At 32.1% G+C, this 16,852-nt stretch overlaps 2 long non-coding RNA genes across 7 annotated transcripts; one reads left to right on the forward strand and one right to left on the reverse strand.

Moving 5' to 3' along the window:
- Window positions 1-4,691: 4,691 nt before the first annotated feature.
- On the reverse strand, window positions 4,692-9,238 carry LOC148603744 (uncharacterized). Of its 6 annotated transcripts, none has more exons than XR_015916752.1 (7): window positions 9,112-9,238; window positions 8,765-8,879; window positions 8,193-8,252; window positions 7,656-7,708; window positions 6,688-7,100; window positions 5,355-5,469; window positions 4,692-4,786 (listed from the first exon to the last, which is right to left on the reverse strand). It is a non-coding gene; the product is annotated as an uncharacterized LOC148603744 (long non-coding RNA). The 6 variants fall into 6 exon arrangements; XR_015916750.1 differs by having other exon boundaries at window positions 7,656-7,815; XR_015916749.1 differs by having other exon boundaries at window positions 7,656-8,252.
- Window positions 9,239-11,284: 2,046 nt separating this feature from the next.
- On the forward strand, window positions 11,285-15,762 carry LOC148603745 (uncharacterized). Its single transcript, XR_015916827.1, has 3 exons — window positions 11,285-11,496; window positions 13,444-13,543; window positions 15,620-15,762. It is a non-coding gene; the product is annotated as an uncharacterized LOC148603745 (long non-coding RNA).
- The last annotated feature ends 1,090 nt before the right edge of the window (window positions 15,763-16,852 follow it).

The raw sequence follows: 16,852 nt of genomic DNA on the forward strand, positions 1-16,852 counted from the left end.
ATAAATTCCTCAGAAAGAAATTTGTACCAGGGATATTGATATCATATAGTTTTTTACCGTTAAAAACTTTGCTGCAAAAGCATGATAACATTTGTAGGTTTTTAATTAGAAATGGTATTTCCCACTATGTCTTTTATTAACGGAAATATAGTTAATAAAGCACAATATTTCAATCAAATCCATTGGTTTACCGACTTCCCTTTATAGATTTATCAGTAAAGGACTTGGTTTTAAAACCACTGTCTATTTTTACCTTTTTTCACAAATATATTCGATTCTTCTTAATTGCATCTATATCTACATCATATTTTAGTAATACACTACATCGTATCTTGACCATTTTGGACTTGACTAAACTACTCCAAATCGAGCCAAATTGAATATTAGTGAACGATTATTTCTAGTCATTTTTTATAATATTTTTTAGCTTGATTTCAGTAACTGTGAGCGCCCTTTAAGTTGATATCACTGGGTCATTCGTCTATAACGTTTATGTTCAGATATTCCATTCAGAGAATTGAATGTATTATTGACGAACTTTTTTGTGTTTCAGCTTTTGTTACATTACATAGGAATTGTTAAGGCCTTATAAAAGCAGTTTTAACCCACCTATGATTTCATGAGACCGTCTAAATTCAGGAGATGTTGGTCATTGATATTTCTTTGTGTAGTTTTATTAATTTTTTCATTGATTTTGAAGAATTGTCATCGCTCAGTTACCCTAGATGTCATAATTATTTTGTCGGGGCCTGTAGGAGCTTACTAAAATGTATTTACATTTATTGGAGACCTTGTGGTAATCTCCGAAAGTATATATTATTTTGGCTTTGGGTTATACGCTGGTGCATGTGTTACGTATCACCATGTTCATTCTTTTTCTAATTTCTGTTGCTGAGCCTCTGACGTTTGTTCCACTTTCATAAGTTTCATAAAATGATATTATGTCAATGTTTGTATTTGTGGCGATTGGTGTTGTATGCTGTTATGCTATTAAGTTATTTACACTGAACGTAGTATACTTGATTGAAGGTGCAAAAAGCTCTTGTAAAATACATACTGCATATGGTTATATAAATAAACTGCTGTCTGTATACAACGACGGTACAATACAAGAATAAATATGTGGTCTGTTACTGATTCTGAAATAAAGATAGAAGTGAATTTTGTGGTTTTTTTTACATGATCGTAAAACCATTGGTCTGGTATTTTTGGAGACTGAAATAATATGCATTATTAAATTGTTTACGGCTTCAACATATTATGCAAGAATGAGGAAAAGAGAGTGATCTGCAACACTTCTGTGTTCTTAAAAAAATTTTTCTCGACATCACTGTTAACAGTATAAATTACCGAACACCAATCCGATCAAAAATAAATCTTGCAAAATAGATATTACACCACCGGAGCAGCTGTTACCGCAATGGTCTTGGTGTGGTACAGGCAATTCAAACGAAATGGTAGGTTAAATCTAGGTTGTATTGCGCACTTATCCCCCGCTTCTCTGTTGCTGCGTGAATACAACAGTGGGGATTAAAAACCATTTGCATGCTTTTGTCATAATCAGTAAATTAGCGGTTATATCAGCACAATGAACAATTTATAAAAAAGAGCAATGAAGGGAACAAAGCTGATAGCGGTAATCAAAAGAATGTAATCCAGGGACAAAGACCAGACATGGAAAACAGACATACAAAAAAAGAACATAAAGTAACTAAAATACAAGTAACAAAAACAAATGAGCAACTCGCACTCCACTTATAACTGGGAGCATGGACCAGGTGCACCGGTAGGGTAAGCGTCCTCTGATTTTCTAGAAACACCCGCCGAGTTGCTTATAAAAACAAACAATCAATCATTACTCATTATTGTAAAAGAAACTGAATATTTTTCAAGTAATGACTGATACCTAAAAAAAGAATGTTGTAAGACCTTTCAAGACGAATTTCCTTATACCCCTGATATAGGAGTCTGTTACGCAGATTTCTGTATCAGGCGTTCAAGGAAACCAGAGTAATGCTTGCTTCAGCGTAGCGAATAAATTGTGAAATATAAACACCATAATCATGCAGGGGTTGAAGGGATTGAAAAATTACTTGTTTATTAATATAGTTAAGATAAATATTAAAAGATCAAATAGTAATCAAGGGAACCAAGGTTATAGCGGTAATCAAAAGAATGTTATCCAGGGACAAAGACCAGACATGGAAAACAGACATTCACAACAAAGAACATAAAGTAACTAAAATCATACATACAAAGTAACAAAAGGAAATGAGCAACTCGGACTCCACTAAAAACTGGGAGCATGGACCAGATGCACCGGTAGGATAAGCGTCCTCTGCTTTTCTAGAAACACCCGCCGAGTTGCTCATAAAAAGTCAAGTCCGGGGTAGACAAACGAGGAAAGGAAACTATGACCCGTTGAATACATCAGTTTTCATGGTGCTGATGGATACACCATAAAAACTGTATGGTATTAAGAATGGTATTAAGAACATTTAAGCCTTTGGTTGCATAAAAACATTTTTATTTAAGTATTTCCTTTAATCCTGATCTAATTGCTCGAAAACAACGAAACATTTCAACTTGAGATTGTTTATGAAACCAGACAAAGGTATAGTATGTGTCAAAAACCTTTCTCCAGGATGAAGAAGAAAAAACAGCAACATCAGAATGATAGAAAACCCTTCAAACATCCCATGAATCGACTTCATTGTATCGATCATTGTTTTCACGGTTTCAAGAAGTTGAACCCAAATGTTCTCAACTGATTTTAAGCATCTGTTTGTTTATCGTAAGTTGATCATTATACCCAGTTTTACAAACTATGACTGGGTTCTTAAAATAGACATGGAACACCCAGAATGAAAGTAAAAAAAAAAAAAAAAAGGAAGAAAATCAATCAAATATACTGCTTACTGCAAACTTTCAGAAAATCCCATTTACAACATTCTATATTTAAATGGAACTTTGTAAATTTTATATACAGATTTAATGGTTTAGTGTATATTAAAAAATGCATTGATTATTCTATTTATCTATTACAAAACAGACAATTGTTTGTAGTGAGTAATCAAGGTTTAGGTTTGTTGTTAAGGCTGTCGTATATATATCTGAAAGCTAGTAGATATATATACTGATATATAGATTTACATATCTTATTTTAGATTAACTGTCCTTAAGCCATGTATTACATTTTTTGGTATGTCTTATGAGTCTGAATTAAAAGTAATTCCATATTCATGCTTTCATTGGGCCATTAATTACTACTTGGTCACACACAGTAGCTATCTACGAGTTCATGATGACGACCATAAAATTTCTGTAGTGATGACTTTAATCATGTAGCAACATAATCCTGTTTGAAGTCTAGCGCGGTACAATAAGTCTGCGTAGTTACGACAAGCTCTGGCATAACGTACAACTTGTGCTATGATGTTGAAGGGATGGTGTGAAATATTAAAGGAAACTTGAAGATAACATTTAACATTGTTGTTAAAACAAATATACACAAATCATAGACATTTAAAAGAGTACGTAATATATATTAATTGTAATTATAATGCTGTTCTTCTGTGTAATTATTTTTTTCTATCGTCTACATTGTGTACCCAAATTGTTTCTGATTCTCTTTTTACATGTTAGTCATGTCTTGATATTTTGATGTCTGTAAATTTTCATTCTGTTTTAAAGTTAGGATATTTTTCGTCCATATTTAAAACACCTGCCATATTTGTAATACGAGTGATAAGTACAAATACAAGTTGCATTATTCCTTTCAAATTTGCATATTAGAATGCTCGTGACGACAGAATCTGAAAAAAATTCGATAGATTGGATTGAGTTCTGCATTACATATGTCTTTTTTGTATTCTAACCATTACCTGATGTTTATAAAAATACAGCATCGTAAAAATCAATTGATTTAAAGTCCCATTGTAAATAATAAGTTTTAATATTTTGCACATTGGACACTTGTTTTGCAGTAGGTGTTTTCTATGTTGTCAGTGGAGATATATAAACATTTCAACTATGTTGTCTAAAGCTGCAAATATGACTTCTTTCCGTATAATTGTATATTCGATGCTAGTGTTCTCCAGTCTCTCCTAAGTCGACGTATTGCCAAGTTTATCTATTGTATCAGGACCATCTTAAAATAAATTGAAATACAATTAAAAAAAAAGATGCACTCGCATCATCTGATGAAAGCGTATTCCACATTTCAGTTTTGTCAAATTCCAATAAGAAGTTTCGTAAGATTTGCAGGTAGGAACTGAGCATTGACACAGAAAAATGAAAGAATGGACGGATGGACAGAGTGATCAATAAATACTACTTCCCTGTAACCGGGAAACTATTAGTATAAAAAAGATCCTGAATTATGAAACATACAAAATTAACCACATTTTGTTCTTCTTGTATAGAGACATAATACAATTAAACACAACAACCCTAGGCAACAAGGAAACAAAGCATAGACTGAATGAATACAAACCCCCATATTACGGTCTGAATGCAGTGGCCTCAGTCAATATCAGCTTTAAGTGTTCCATAAAACATACTATCACATATTTCAAGGAAAATTTTCAATTCAAAATTTATACAGCGAAATAAACAGGCTAGTAAGGAAAAAAAGGAAACAAATTGTAAAAATAATAAAAACAACATAAAAAGTAAATTAAAAAAAACAATAAAACCAATCTATGTATTTATTAAACAACTCTATCTTCATGGAGGTCCTGCATTTACTCCTCCTATACAGAAATGGGTGCATCCACACACATTACTGCAATGAATAATTAAAATAAAGTGAATATAGTCTAGCCCTATGCTAAACAGTACTATTTCCTAAAAATATGTTTTATGACATACATAAAATTATATTATTTAACATCGCAATATGAATATGTTAAATTATATTAAGTTTTCAACTTGTTTAAGTTCGAAAAACGCCAATTGATGTATTTGTTGTCTTTTATGAGGCCATCTCCATGTCAGTATTTTGCGAAACTACACTATATAAACTGGTATGATGAATATTTATGTCAGCCAGAATGTTACCTGTTCAAGTTTTGATACTGTTTTATTTCTTGCCTGAAAGTGAAATTTAATTAAAATCAGACTCCATGACCGTCCTAGACTTCTGACATTTGAATATTAATGTACTTGACGCTGGAAATTATCAGCCCCAATACAAAATAGGAAGTCTACTCCCTTGAACATCAATATATTCTGCCTAGTAGTATATTCACACGCGAAGAATTGGCATACATCTATGTGATACAAGTGGGATTTAAAAGAAATGATTGTATATCGTAACAAAAAAGCTTAAATACATGAAAAGAGAGGCTTACCAGCAATATTGCCCAGGTGGACATGGCGAAGAGTCGCAAGGGTTGCCGTTCGAACTACAGTTATCTAGTCGCCATGGTGGACATACGAAACGTGGACACTCAGGTCGAAATATTACTAAAATATCAAATAGCGACTTTGTTTTCACAACACTGCAGTTGAGACAATGCATATGCATTAAATATCAATCTCTGTACAAAGCAGGTAGTCGGTGAAATGTGTTTTGAAAAAAAAAATCATTTTTTGACTATTTGCACCATCAGACTAAAAAAAAAAGACAATGTTTTCCATATCATGTTTGTGCATTGAGTAATAATTTTATTGTATTGCACTGAAAATGAACATTTCAAGGGCAGATAATCATGTGAAAAATCTCATTTTTAAAAGATTTTATTGCAAAATATCTGAGCAAAGCCAGTGATGCAGAGATCAAATAATGTTCTTTGCAAATAGAGAAAGCATCCTTTAGTGATATTACATTGTGAGATCGGTAGGTTTTGCCGTGCATGTTTCTGATTTTTTTTCCATTTTGCCCGATTCTTACAAACACTTACGCTTAATAGCTCTTAATTCACCCCGAAAGCGAATATTTTTTTTCTGTTGTATCAAAGTTTATAGACTTGGATATATATGAGTGTCATTATATAATTTTTTTCTATTATTAAAGGTCGTGGTAAATACATAATTTGAAAATGTTCTTCGCAAAATTCGTTGTCTCTTGTGATTTAATTGAATAAAATCGATTTTTTAATGTATATTCAATTTCTATTTTCACAGTTAAATTTGCATCAGAATTAAAAAAAAAAAAAAACTAATGTATTTTAAAGTTCGTTGTCGACACTCTAGACTGGACGGTTGTAAATACCCATTAACTGGCTCTGCTTTTACGTCGTCAGTAATTTGCCTCTGTCAAATCCAAGATTGATGCTTCTCAATTTTTTATACAATTCAATTATCTCATAATTTGAACAGCAAATATTTTTATGTATGTGTGGAAAAAACTTAATTGTTTCAATACATCCTACATACGACATATGTTTTACTTTTGATCTACATGAATGGTTACATTAGTTCTAATTTTAGGCATAGTGATACATGCATATGTTAAATAATCTGGCCAACTTTTCCTTAATGAAATAATATATCTTACCCGAATGTGTTAAAGTAAAGAAAACAGCTAGGCGAACGCAATTCCGCATATTGTTCTCGTGATCAGTTATATGTATGCAATCTAAAGTATCCGGCTATGAAACAGCTATTGATATAAAAACATAAGAAAAACATTACGATTACAGTAGCATTCTTTATAAGTATAAGGCATTAAATAATACATACATATATAAAACCCTCGAACACCAATTGTATTTCTTCTGCAGCGACATCACAGACCGCTTTACCAGTCACAATGTGTAGGGTCGGGCAATTTAGCCTCCTGTGGTGGAGCGCAAATGTTCCTACTCCTATAGAATATCACAGCAGGGTCCTTTAACGTGCGAGGAACGTGGCATCTTTCCAAATACGGTGGACCACTATGGTTTGCGGTCAGGTTTTCCTTATTGTAGCCTGACAACCCCAGCATGTAACACGCCAGGGCTACCACATTCCACCTCCTGGGTCACACATCCCAGTTGCTCTGTGGGCAGAGCGCCTAGCCCACGGCTAGGTTTTTGAGCACTATTTAGTCGCCTTTTACGACAATCTTAGCGCTGCTGCATGCATATTCTTTTGAAACCAGGACTTTCACGGGGCTGAAAATGACATTTTGCAATATTAATCGTTCATGAGTGTATGATGTTTTCCAAAATGCAAATCAGTGTACTCAAGGGACTATATATGATAATGAAAAATACGACGTGTGTGAACCGGAAATGCGTAGCTTTTTCGATAGGGTTTTCTGCATTTTGACGATGCCTGAAATTTGTATGGATTGGTGTTTTGAAATCACGTTCACATTTTCTGAGTCTTAAAGGCTGGCTATGACCTTTGATGTATTATTGCAATATGTTGGATTTTGTTATATGTTTGACTTTCATATTATTTGCGAATACCTCTTTTGTGATGCATTTAATGATACAATTGATCAGAAAAATTGTATTTCCTCCTGAGGAGAGTGATATATTAGTGTGATCAATCTTTGCTGTTTAAATCTTTCTAATCATCGAGAAGGGAACGAAGCAAGTAAAGAAAATACAATGTACATGCTGATTGTCCAAAAGTAACTCTTTGATTTTTGAATGAATAAAATATCCCTCATTCCAACTGAGTATATGTAAAACTATAGTATTTTCATATTGAAGGGTTACCTGCAAAATAGTGTGCAAAAAAGTGTCCGGGTTCTGTATGTATACCCTGGCGGCTGGAAAATAGTATTTTGAAAGGCAAACCTTGTGATTCATCATCATGTTCGCTGGTACGTGTCACATTTCATGTATGCTGCCACATTTTATTTGTATATTTGGTCACCTGGATGTTCACAGAAGTTTATTATTTTTTAGCAGATTACCTTAAAAAGGTTCTATTTTGTCATGCGGACTTATATTGTCCATTATCTAATACCTACACGAACAGAAAAAATGAGTAATGATAGGAACCAAATTTCAAGCAGAAATCAAATGAATATATTCTAAGTAGAAAAACTGGGCAGTGAAAAAAGACGCACACAACAATGAGCATGAAATAACCAATATAAAACGTACAAAAAGAGAAAAGTAAATGAGCAACTTATTTTCAATACTACGAACAAAGACGTTTTTAGAGTCTATAATTTCTAACACGGTTTTGGATCAGTACGCGAAATAAAGATAACATAATGTATCATAATGTATCGCCAAACAACGTACAATCAAGGAGGTCCTGCAGTCGTTCCATCTATACAAGTATGGGTACACCCACAGACATTACTGCAATAAATGAAAACAAATGTGAATAATATAGTGTTTTAGTATTCAATGTTTTAATTTCATGTTTCTGCATAGCTTGACAACTAATTAGAGAAGTTTATAATATCACAAAAAGTAATGAAATAATCGCCAACTTTATGCCATCACGATAAATCCTGTTGGATACGTTAATGAGACATTAAAAATCGGTGTCTTCCGACGCTTTGATTTATGGTGTGTCCGATGTTTTATGCACTATGATATGTGTTTGCTTTAATGCAAAATTAGTATCGAAGTTGATTTTGTGTCTTCTGAATGTCAGTAAACTTGACACTGGACAAACCGAACCCACATGACAGCGCAGAAATTTATCAGCTCGCCAGTTCAACATATATTATATTGCCCTGTATTTTGAGATTTCTGTGTATCAAACAATTCACAGACATAGACATCATTGTGATAAAAAGCGTATTTACAGCATACGATTTTTTTTATCAAATTAGATATGCTTTAGTAGACGTAATGGTACTCACCAGCAATATTGTCCAGTTGGACACGGGGAAGAATCACAAGGATTGCTTTTCGAACTACAGTTTTCCAGCCGCCATGGTGGACATACAACACTCGGACACTGTGGTGCCAATAACACTGAAAATGTCAAAAATAACGATTCTGCTTTTTATGTACTTGAATTGAGATCAGAGGCATATAGTGATATCTCATAATCTAGCCACAACGCATATACCCTATTCATTAGTGATTATCTATGATAAATTTGATTGACGCAGCTTATAATGTAGAATTTGTGTTTCTCACGCATTGATATATCCTGTAAATTTCAGCAACTCACACATACTTTAAATAACACAATATGTCTTACCAGGATGCGTTAGTGTAAGTATAATAGCTAAAACAACGTAATTCCACATGTTTATTTTTCGGTGATTATTTTCATGTACATAACCTTATAACTGCTATTATATACCATGTACAATACTTGCTATAAATAAAATAACATGAGTAGTCATGACGATGTTATAAGAAATTGCGTTTTAAATTATCTGTTAACCTTGGATGATGAATTTGTATTTTAATTTTTTTCTGTATGATGTAACAATTTGCAACTTGTTTGGATTAGCAATTAATGATGTAAATTTCATGAAGCGGGTTTAAATGTCAGTCTTTGTAAGAATCAGGCAGTGCGTGGAAAATGGTAAAAAACACATAGGTCGAAAGTTTAATTTGACTATTTGCACAATCAGAATCAAGGAAAAAAGACGAGATTTTCCATATCATATTGATGTATTGAGTTATAATTTGAAAGAGGCTACACATGTTTGTTATTAAGTTGCTAAATGGGTCTATATAATGAAAAAAATAATCATTCATTCCAATGTGCCTTTTTCGCTTCGAAAATCCAACAGTTCCTTTTGTATTTTAGTGTCATTTACAGAATTGTGTATCGCCTGAATTTACTGAAATATTGCTGCTCGGGCGTTAATGACTGATTAATTGATTATTGGGGTTTAACGTCCGAGCAGCAATATTTCAGCTATATTCAGACGATGAACATGAAATTGATGATAAAATGAACATGAAATGATGATGAAATAAAAAAGGGATGGGACACAAGGGCAACAGGGTCGACAAATTTAGATTGCCACTAGAGAAAGGGAGGGATGGGTAGGGTCGGGCAATTTAGCCTTTCGTGGCGGAGAGCAAATGTTCCTTCTCCTATCGAATACCACAGCAGGGTTCTTTAACATGCGAGGAAGTGGCATCTTTCCCAACACGGTGCAACACTATGGATTGCGGTCAGGTTTACCGTATTATAGCCTGACAACCCCAGCATGCAACTTTTTATTTACGAAGCGTGTATCTCAGATAACTAAATAACATTTGCTATTTTTGTTCGAATAGTGACTGCAAATCTGAATCCACGAAAATTATTTATCAAAAAATTCTGCCTTTCACGTACCGATAATAACATCATTTTTCTGAACCAACAGTTAGCATATCTTAACGCCGATTTCTTCTTCTGTTATGTCATTAGATTTGAACAACAATCCCGTTTTCGGAATATGACTTTGAAAATAATAGATACGTTTTGGATACACATTAGAATGACTCAATAATGTATTACTCATAGTTTTATAAATTCTTTGGAAACCATGTGTTTAATTAACATAGTAAAATCAACAGTAGGGAAAACTAGCATAGATAGAAGTTATTTTTTTATTGATTTGTCATGCAAATGAAAGGAAATAAAAAATGAAAAATACCGAAATAAAATATGTATGATGTACTCGTGACTCGAGAAGTAACCTTCCGTTAAGTACATTACAATCACATATATCTGAAGTACGGCAATCCAATAATAACCAAAATAACAAATTTAGTACATCCTGTGTAAGAATCAGGCAGTGGGTGGCACATCATATTTCTCTTTTTTTTTGCCACAAATATATTCAATACATGTAGAAAACAGCTGAAAAGCTATTTAAATTGATACTGAAGCATTGGTGACATAGATATTTTTTTTACTTATATAATGAAAAGTTCGAGAAAAATTTCCCGCCATTTTTCATGCTTCATTTCATTCAACTAAATTTTAACCATAAGTATCTTAAAAAAGCAAACTTAACAAACACTTTGACAGTCATATCTAGGTTGAGGTTATGATGTATGAATACTTGGAAAATGCAATAAAATCTGTGTATTTTTTCTTCGCGTGCCACACTTTTTACACATTTTGCCTCATTCTTAAATGGAGAAGTACTTAAGCATTTGTATGCAAGGAACGACGACAGGAGTTTAGTGGTCTTAAATTTGTGATACATCAAATTTAGGTAAATAATGAAATTCACTCAGTGGTTTAAAAACAAAATATACCGATCATATAAGTATTGCAAATTTCGATATATTGTACACGTGATTCAAACAGTAACCTTTTTATCAGTAGACAAATGCATAAATTAATCCACACATAATTTGTTTACAAAATATACCGAAAACGAAAACAAGATATGACGTCATTTTACAAGAAATAACGTTAAGGACAAAACAAAGTTAGCTTAACATGTTGTTTAAACAGAATTTTAGTAGATGTATATCCGGTTGTAAAGGTGGTCCTTCAGGGAAAAACATTCAGTCCGTTTAACACATCCGTGGAAAGCGGACTTTCTGTTTTATCATCAATTGCGGCTGAAAATGAAGTTGGCTTTTTTTATAGGAATTTTTATCACTGCAACACTTTTAATGTCAGGTATGAACATTTAGCAAAAATTTTAGCTAAAATTATTTATTATTTTAATTAAGTAACTTTCTTTATAATTGTAAGACAAGTGTTCTGAACAGCTACAGACCACAAAACAAGTCTTAGATTTTTTTCGGTTGTTGAACTTCTGTGATAAAGTCTTTATAGATATCATATGAAATAGCCATTAGGCAAGAGTTATAGTTCTTGATTTTGCTGATTTAAATGAGACATGAACATTTGTTGTTTCTCCAAAATACAGTTCTGCATATAGAAAGGACAATTGTTTCTAAAAATATGGCGTCATAACTCAGATTGAACAGGCATCTTTTGTTCGATTGGTTTTCTGCTCCATGAACCTCCCCACTGCCATTAAATTTTATATGGAATAGTACTTTTTAACCCTTTCTCTATTACACCTGATTTAAGTTAGGTTTGATATAAACGATACGTTCTAATGAATATGTTTTGATGACTCGTTGAAATTCGGAAATCACGTTTAGGTTCATGTGATGTTGAAATAAACCTTTGGGATTCTCTTTAGATTCGTATATCAGTAACTGGTTTTTGTTTTGTTTTTGTATTTGTTTTTGTTTTTGTTTTTGTGTTTTAAATATTTCTAAAGTAGACTGTTAATCAAGTACCATTCTGTGTAAGAATCAGCAAATGGGTGACACATTATATTTCTCAATATTTCTCAATTATATTCAATACATCTAGAAAACAACTGATAAGTTATTTAAATTTATCTGAAAGCATTTGCAACACCTTATACACATTTTGTCTGATTCTTATACGGAAAGTACTTAATACTTGGATAAAAAGATTGAAATATTAAATAACAAAATAACAAACCATATCAAATACTCTACACATCTAAGCTTGAAATAGAGAAAAGTTAACAAATGTAAGTATTGTACAATGGATTCAATGAACAACACATTATCTTGTTGGTGTAAGGCTCATGACACACACCCGATGTAATACAGAAAATACAGCAAAAGTCCAAGTGCACGCCAAAGTATGTTTTTACACATTCAATGAAGGCTTAAATACAATGTTTAAGCCGTTGTATGCACACAAAAAGGCTGTACATGTGTACAATTGCATATGTGCTCATTACATATGTGAATCTGTAAAATACTTGTAATGTAATACATGTCAGACCCTGCAAAAAAAAACTTCCTGTAACATTCCGAATGTGTTTTAGCAGGATAGTTTTCCCAGATAAAGACAAAATAGTAACAAATACAACTTATGTTTAATAAGATGGTCGACTGATATTATTTTAACACCAGAAATACGTTCATATACATCCGAAAATCGCCCAACTGTCATTTTTGGTATATATTACAATATTATTCTTTAGCAATTTTGGCGTGCTTTAAAGCGTTGGAATTATGCGTTTTTACGTTTTCTCTTGTAAAATAACAATATTATACTTAAGTGTCAGTCCCTGTATGAATAAGGCAGTAGGTGAAACATGGTAAAAAAAATCCACCATTTTGAAAATTTGAATACTTGCACCATCAGAATCAAGAAAAAAAGGGAAGATATTTCATGTCATGTTGGTAAATTGAGTTATAATATCATTGAAATGCACTGAAATTAAAATTTTAAGAGCAAATAACTCTGCCAAAACCTCATTTTTCTAAAATTCTATTGAAAAAATTCTGAGCTTATACAGTGATGCAGAGATCAAATGATATTTTTTTTAAATGGAGAAAGCATATTTGAGTGAAATTATATTGTTAGATCGTAAGGGTTTTGACATGCATGTTTCTGTTTTTTTTTTGTTTTTTTTTCAAAAACTGGCACTTAATGAATGAAGGGCATATTATGAAACATTTGAAATATGATATGCAACAGATTTTATGACTTGTTCTCCATTAAATAAAAACTTAAAATTGAATCTATGTCTACCATATAAGCTGACGGTATATATAATTGTTTTAGGTGTTTTATCGTATGACTGCACCAATCCAAAGTGCCCAAATATTGTAAATTGTTTTGTGGATCCATGTATGTCTAATCCGTGTGAGAGCGGTTCATGCTGGTATGTATTATATACAATAAACTATCCTATAAAGTCAAATTTGTTCTACGCACTTTTATTTAAGATGTATGCATGCTTATTAGAACTGAATCTCAGTCGATTTTTACTGGATTTGACATTTAGTTCTACAAACGATTCTATGTGGGACTTATGGTTTTTTTTTAAAATGGTGATCATATAAATGAATATTGTATTAATCATAGACTTTGTCAGTTCGCACAAGGATTACACGAAAACCAAAGTGCAAACAATAATCACATAAATAAAAATGTTATTGGAGGTTCGACTGCAATATTACAAAGAAAATGATCACTCGGTTTTTGTTTTAATGAAGTAAATATAACCCAAATGTACCTTTCATCAATTTTTCAGCCATAGACTCTTAATTCACAAATCAAATTTTGAATTAGAAGTCATAAAAAAGCAAAAAAACAATTATTCATAATTTCTTTACGACGCAACTAGTGAACGTTTTCCGTATGTATTCAATGACAAAAATAATGCCACAAATACATTTTCATTTTGTTCATGTTCCATCAAACACAGTGTGAAAAACTTATGTATGACGGTAGAGTAAAAAATGTCTAAATCGAACCCCTTTAGACTTATGACAGATGTTGGACTTACCAAGATTCAAAATACTCTAAAATTGATGTAAAATAACTTTACAAAGCGGTTGGTTCAGACAGGATTTCACTACATATTTTTACATTTAACCTGTTAAATTTCTTTGGTGCACTGAACCAAATGTTTTAAAAAACTTAAATTGTTTTGCAAGTTTACTTTTCTCTTTTACAATATTTGTGGACCGTTACATTATACAAGTTGAGTTGGCACTTATTATTTTGATGGTTCGACGTTGTGAAGTTCCATTCGGAAGTAAAAGCTCAGCTACAATTCTTGAAGTAGTTAAAGAGCATGTCTCCTTTCAGTGCCATTCGGAAGTAAAGGCTCAGATTGTACAGAGATTAAAATTATCTAGATTGTAAAGAGATGAAAAATTTGCACTTTGCAAGAGTTATCGTTCTCGATTCGGTTCAATTTGGTTGATTGTAATAGGAGATTCATGTATGATTTTCTATAAAGTGCATATCTAAATGCATAAATGATAATCGTTATATGAATGTGTTTCACGTATAAACTGAAAAAGCATCGTTTATTTGGTGGGTTTTCCTAAACCCTGAAATACTTTACCATTGGTAGTGTCTGAATTATATGTGGACTGGTACTTGTAATGACAGTTTATGGTTTCGACAGTAACAACTAAATTTATCAACAAATAGATAAAATGATTAAATGTTTTGTCATAGCATTTCCTGAAACAAATTTCCAATAGATATAATTGAAAATGGAATTTTGCCTGAAAATCAATATGTGCTTAAAAAAAATCGTTTGATGTTTCTCAAACTTTTTAAGAATTATTTCAGTCGATTCGATTGATTTATGGTTAAAATATGAACATGTACGGTCCAGTCTGCTCGAGGAACTTGGTTAAAATATGAAAAAAAATCTGCGAAAAATGCTGAAAAAATGCAAAATTTTGCACATTTTGTGCACTTGACATTGACAGCATGGGCATATATTTTCAAGTTTCATATATTCGTTAAATATAGTCAAATACAAGTTAAATACAAATATCTTGAGTGAACACGTGTGCAGCCACTTAACAGTTGCAGAAATATTAAAATTCCAAGGTCTAGTATATTGTGCATAATAATATAATGTTATTTTAAGACTAAGTTTTAAGAATTAAGTATTTGAAACCATTTTTTATACTTATACTATTACCTGAAAATGAGTTTTAATCAAATATTTGAAATGAAAAAAATATTAGGCCAGAAAGTGTCTTAACTTTTATGTTATTACACCTAATGACATGGGTTTTTCCCTACAGCCAAATATATAATGCATTCGTGGTGTACTTGAATGACCTAAATATAGAATTAATTCGTAAGTACATTCCTATGGAAAAAATACCGGGAAGGTGGCCTTACTCTTTTGCTTTATTGTTCAATAAACTGCTGCTCTTATTCCATATAATGTTAATTAATTATTTTTTTATCATTTTGTTTTCAGTAGTGATTACTGTGGTGGCTGTAACCATAAATGTTTATAGAATCCAGTCGACAAAAAGAAAAAGAGGATCAAATGGCTTTTTATGACTATGTCAAAAAGATTTGTTCATTGGGTCATTTATTATAATAAAATGTTCTCATTAATATTTGTATTATGTAATGTATTGTCCAAATCAGGAAAATGTCATAATGTCGACCTGCGGAAGAGAATGGATAGGAGCATAAGATCTTCGACCATGCGATTGCCCTTTCTCTATCTGATATGTTCTTCTAGATTGTGTAGATTTAGCTATTAAATCGTCTGTGATATTTGTTTCGTGGAAATTTCCCTCAAAACATACAAAGAAAAGAACAAACAAACAAACTAAATCTAAAATTAAAACCAGAACAAACGCGAAGGCGATTAATCGATTTGTTTAACGAAGAAGATGATTTGATCAAGAAAAGAAAATAAATACATATTCTTATGAAACAAAAAATTCAAGGTACATCTTCAAATTTGATACTTCTTATTGAATTAGATTTTCATGATTAGCCTGACTGAAAACTTTGACAGTCTTCTTGTTCTTTGTGCTGATGGGACCGTTGATTTATCGATTATGACAATAACATGCAAATTTCTATGCCTTTTAATAGCCACTGGCAATAGAGGAGAGAGGTTTATAGCGCTGTAAAACCTATATGTAACCCATCATTTCGTTTGAAGTGCCTGTATCAAGTCAGGAGCATTGTGGTACCAGCTTCTCCAATGATGTAATATCGATTTTGCTAGATTTATATTGGACTTTAATATGAAACGGATCAGTGTTCGTTAATTTTGTTGTTACCTTAATTTCTTATTTAAAGATACGATTAATTAATGGAAGGCAGGTTAATATTCTCAAGGACATAATGGTGATTAGTCGAAATGTTTTTGGAAAAGGCTGAAACATCATGATTATTGATCCCAGCGCCACATAAAAAAAAAGAACAAAAAAAAAAAAAAAAAGAAAAAAAAAATGACTTTAGTCTGAGAACATTCTTAAGTGCTTACTATGTCATCGATTATAAATACTTCGATTGGAATTTCCTTGGAAATTAAGAATATTCTCAGTCTTGTAAATATTTTGTACAATAAACTAAACTGGTATTTAAGAACCAATGGGTCGCTATCGCTGCTTGTGGGTATGAGATCACCGAGGGTATTCATCCGACCCAGTAGTCAGACTTGTCTGACTCCCTAAATAATATCATA

This window comes from Perna viridis, chromosome 11 (genome assembly GCF_037379345.1).
Source record: "Perna viridis isolate PV_CMFRI_1.1 ecotype Kerala chromosome 11, ASM3737934v1, whole genome shotgun sequence".
Taxonomy (NCBI): domain Eukaryota; kingdom Metazoa; phylum Mollusca; class Bivalvia; order Mytilida; family Mytilidae; genus Perna; species Perna viridis.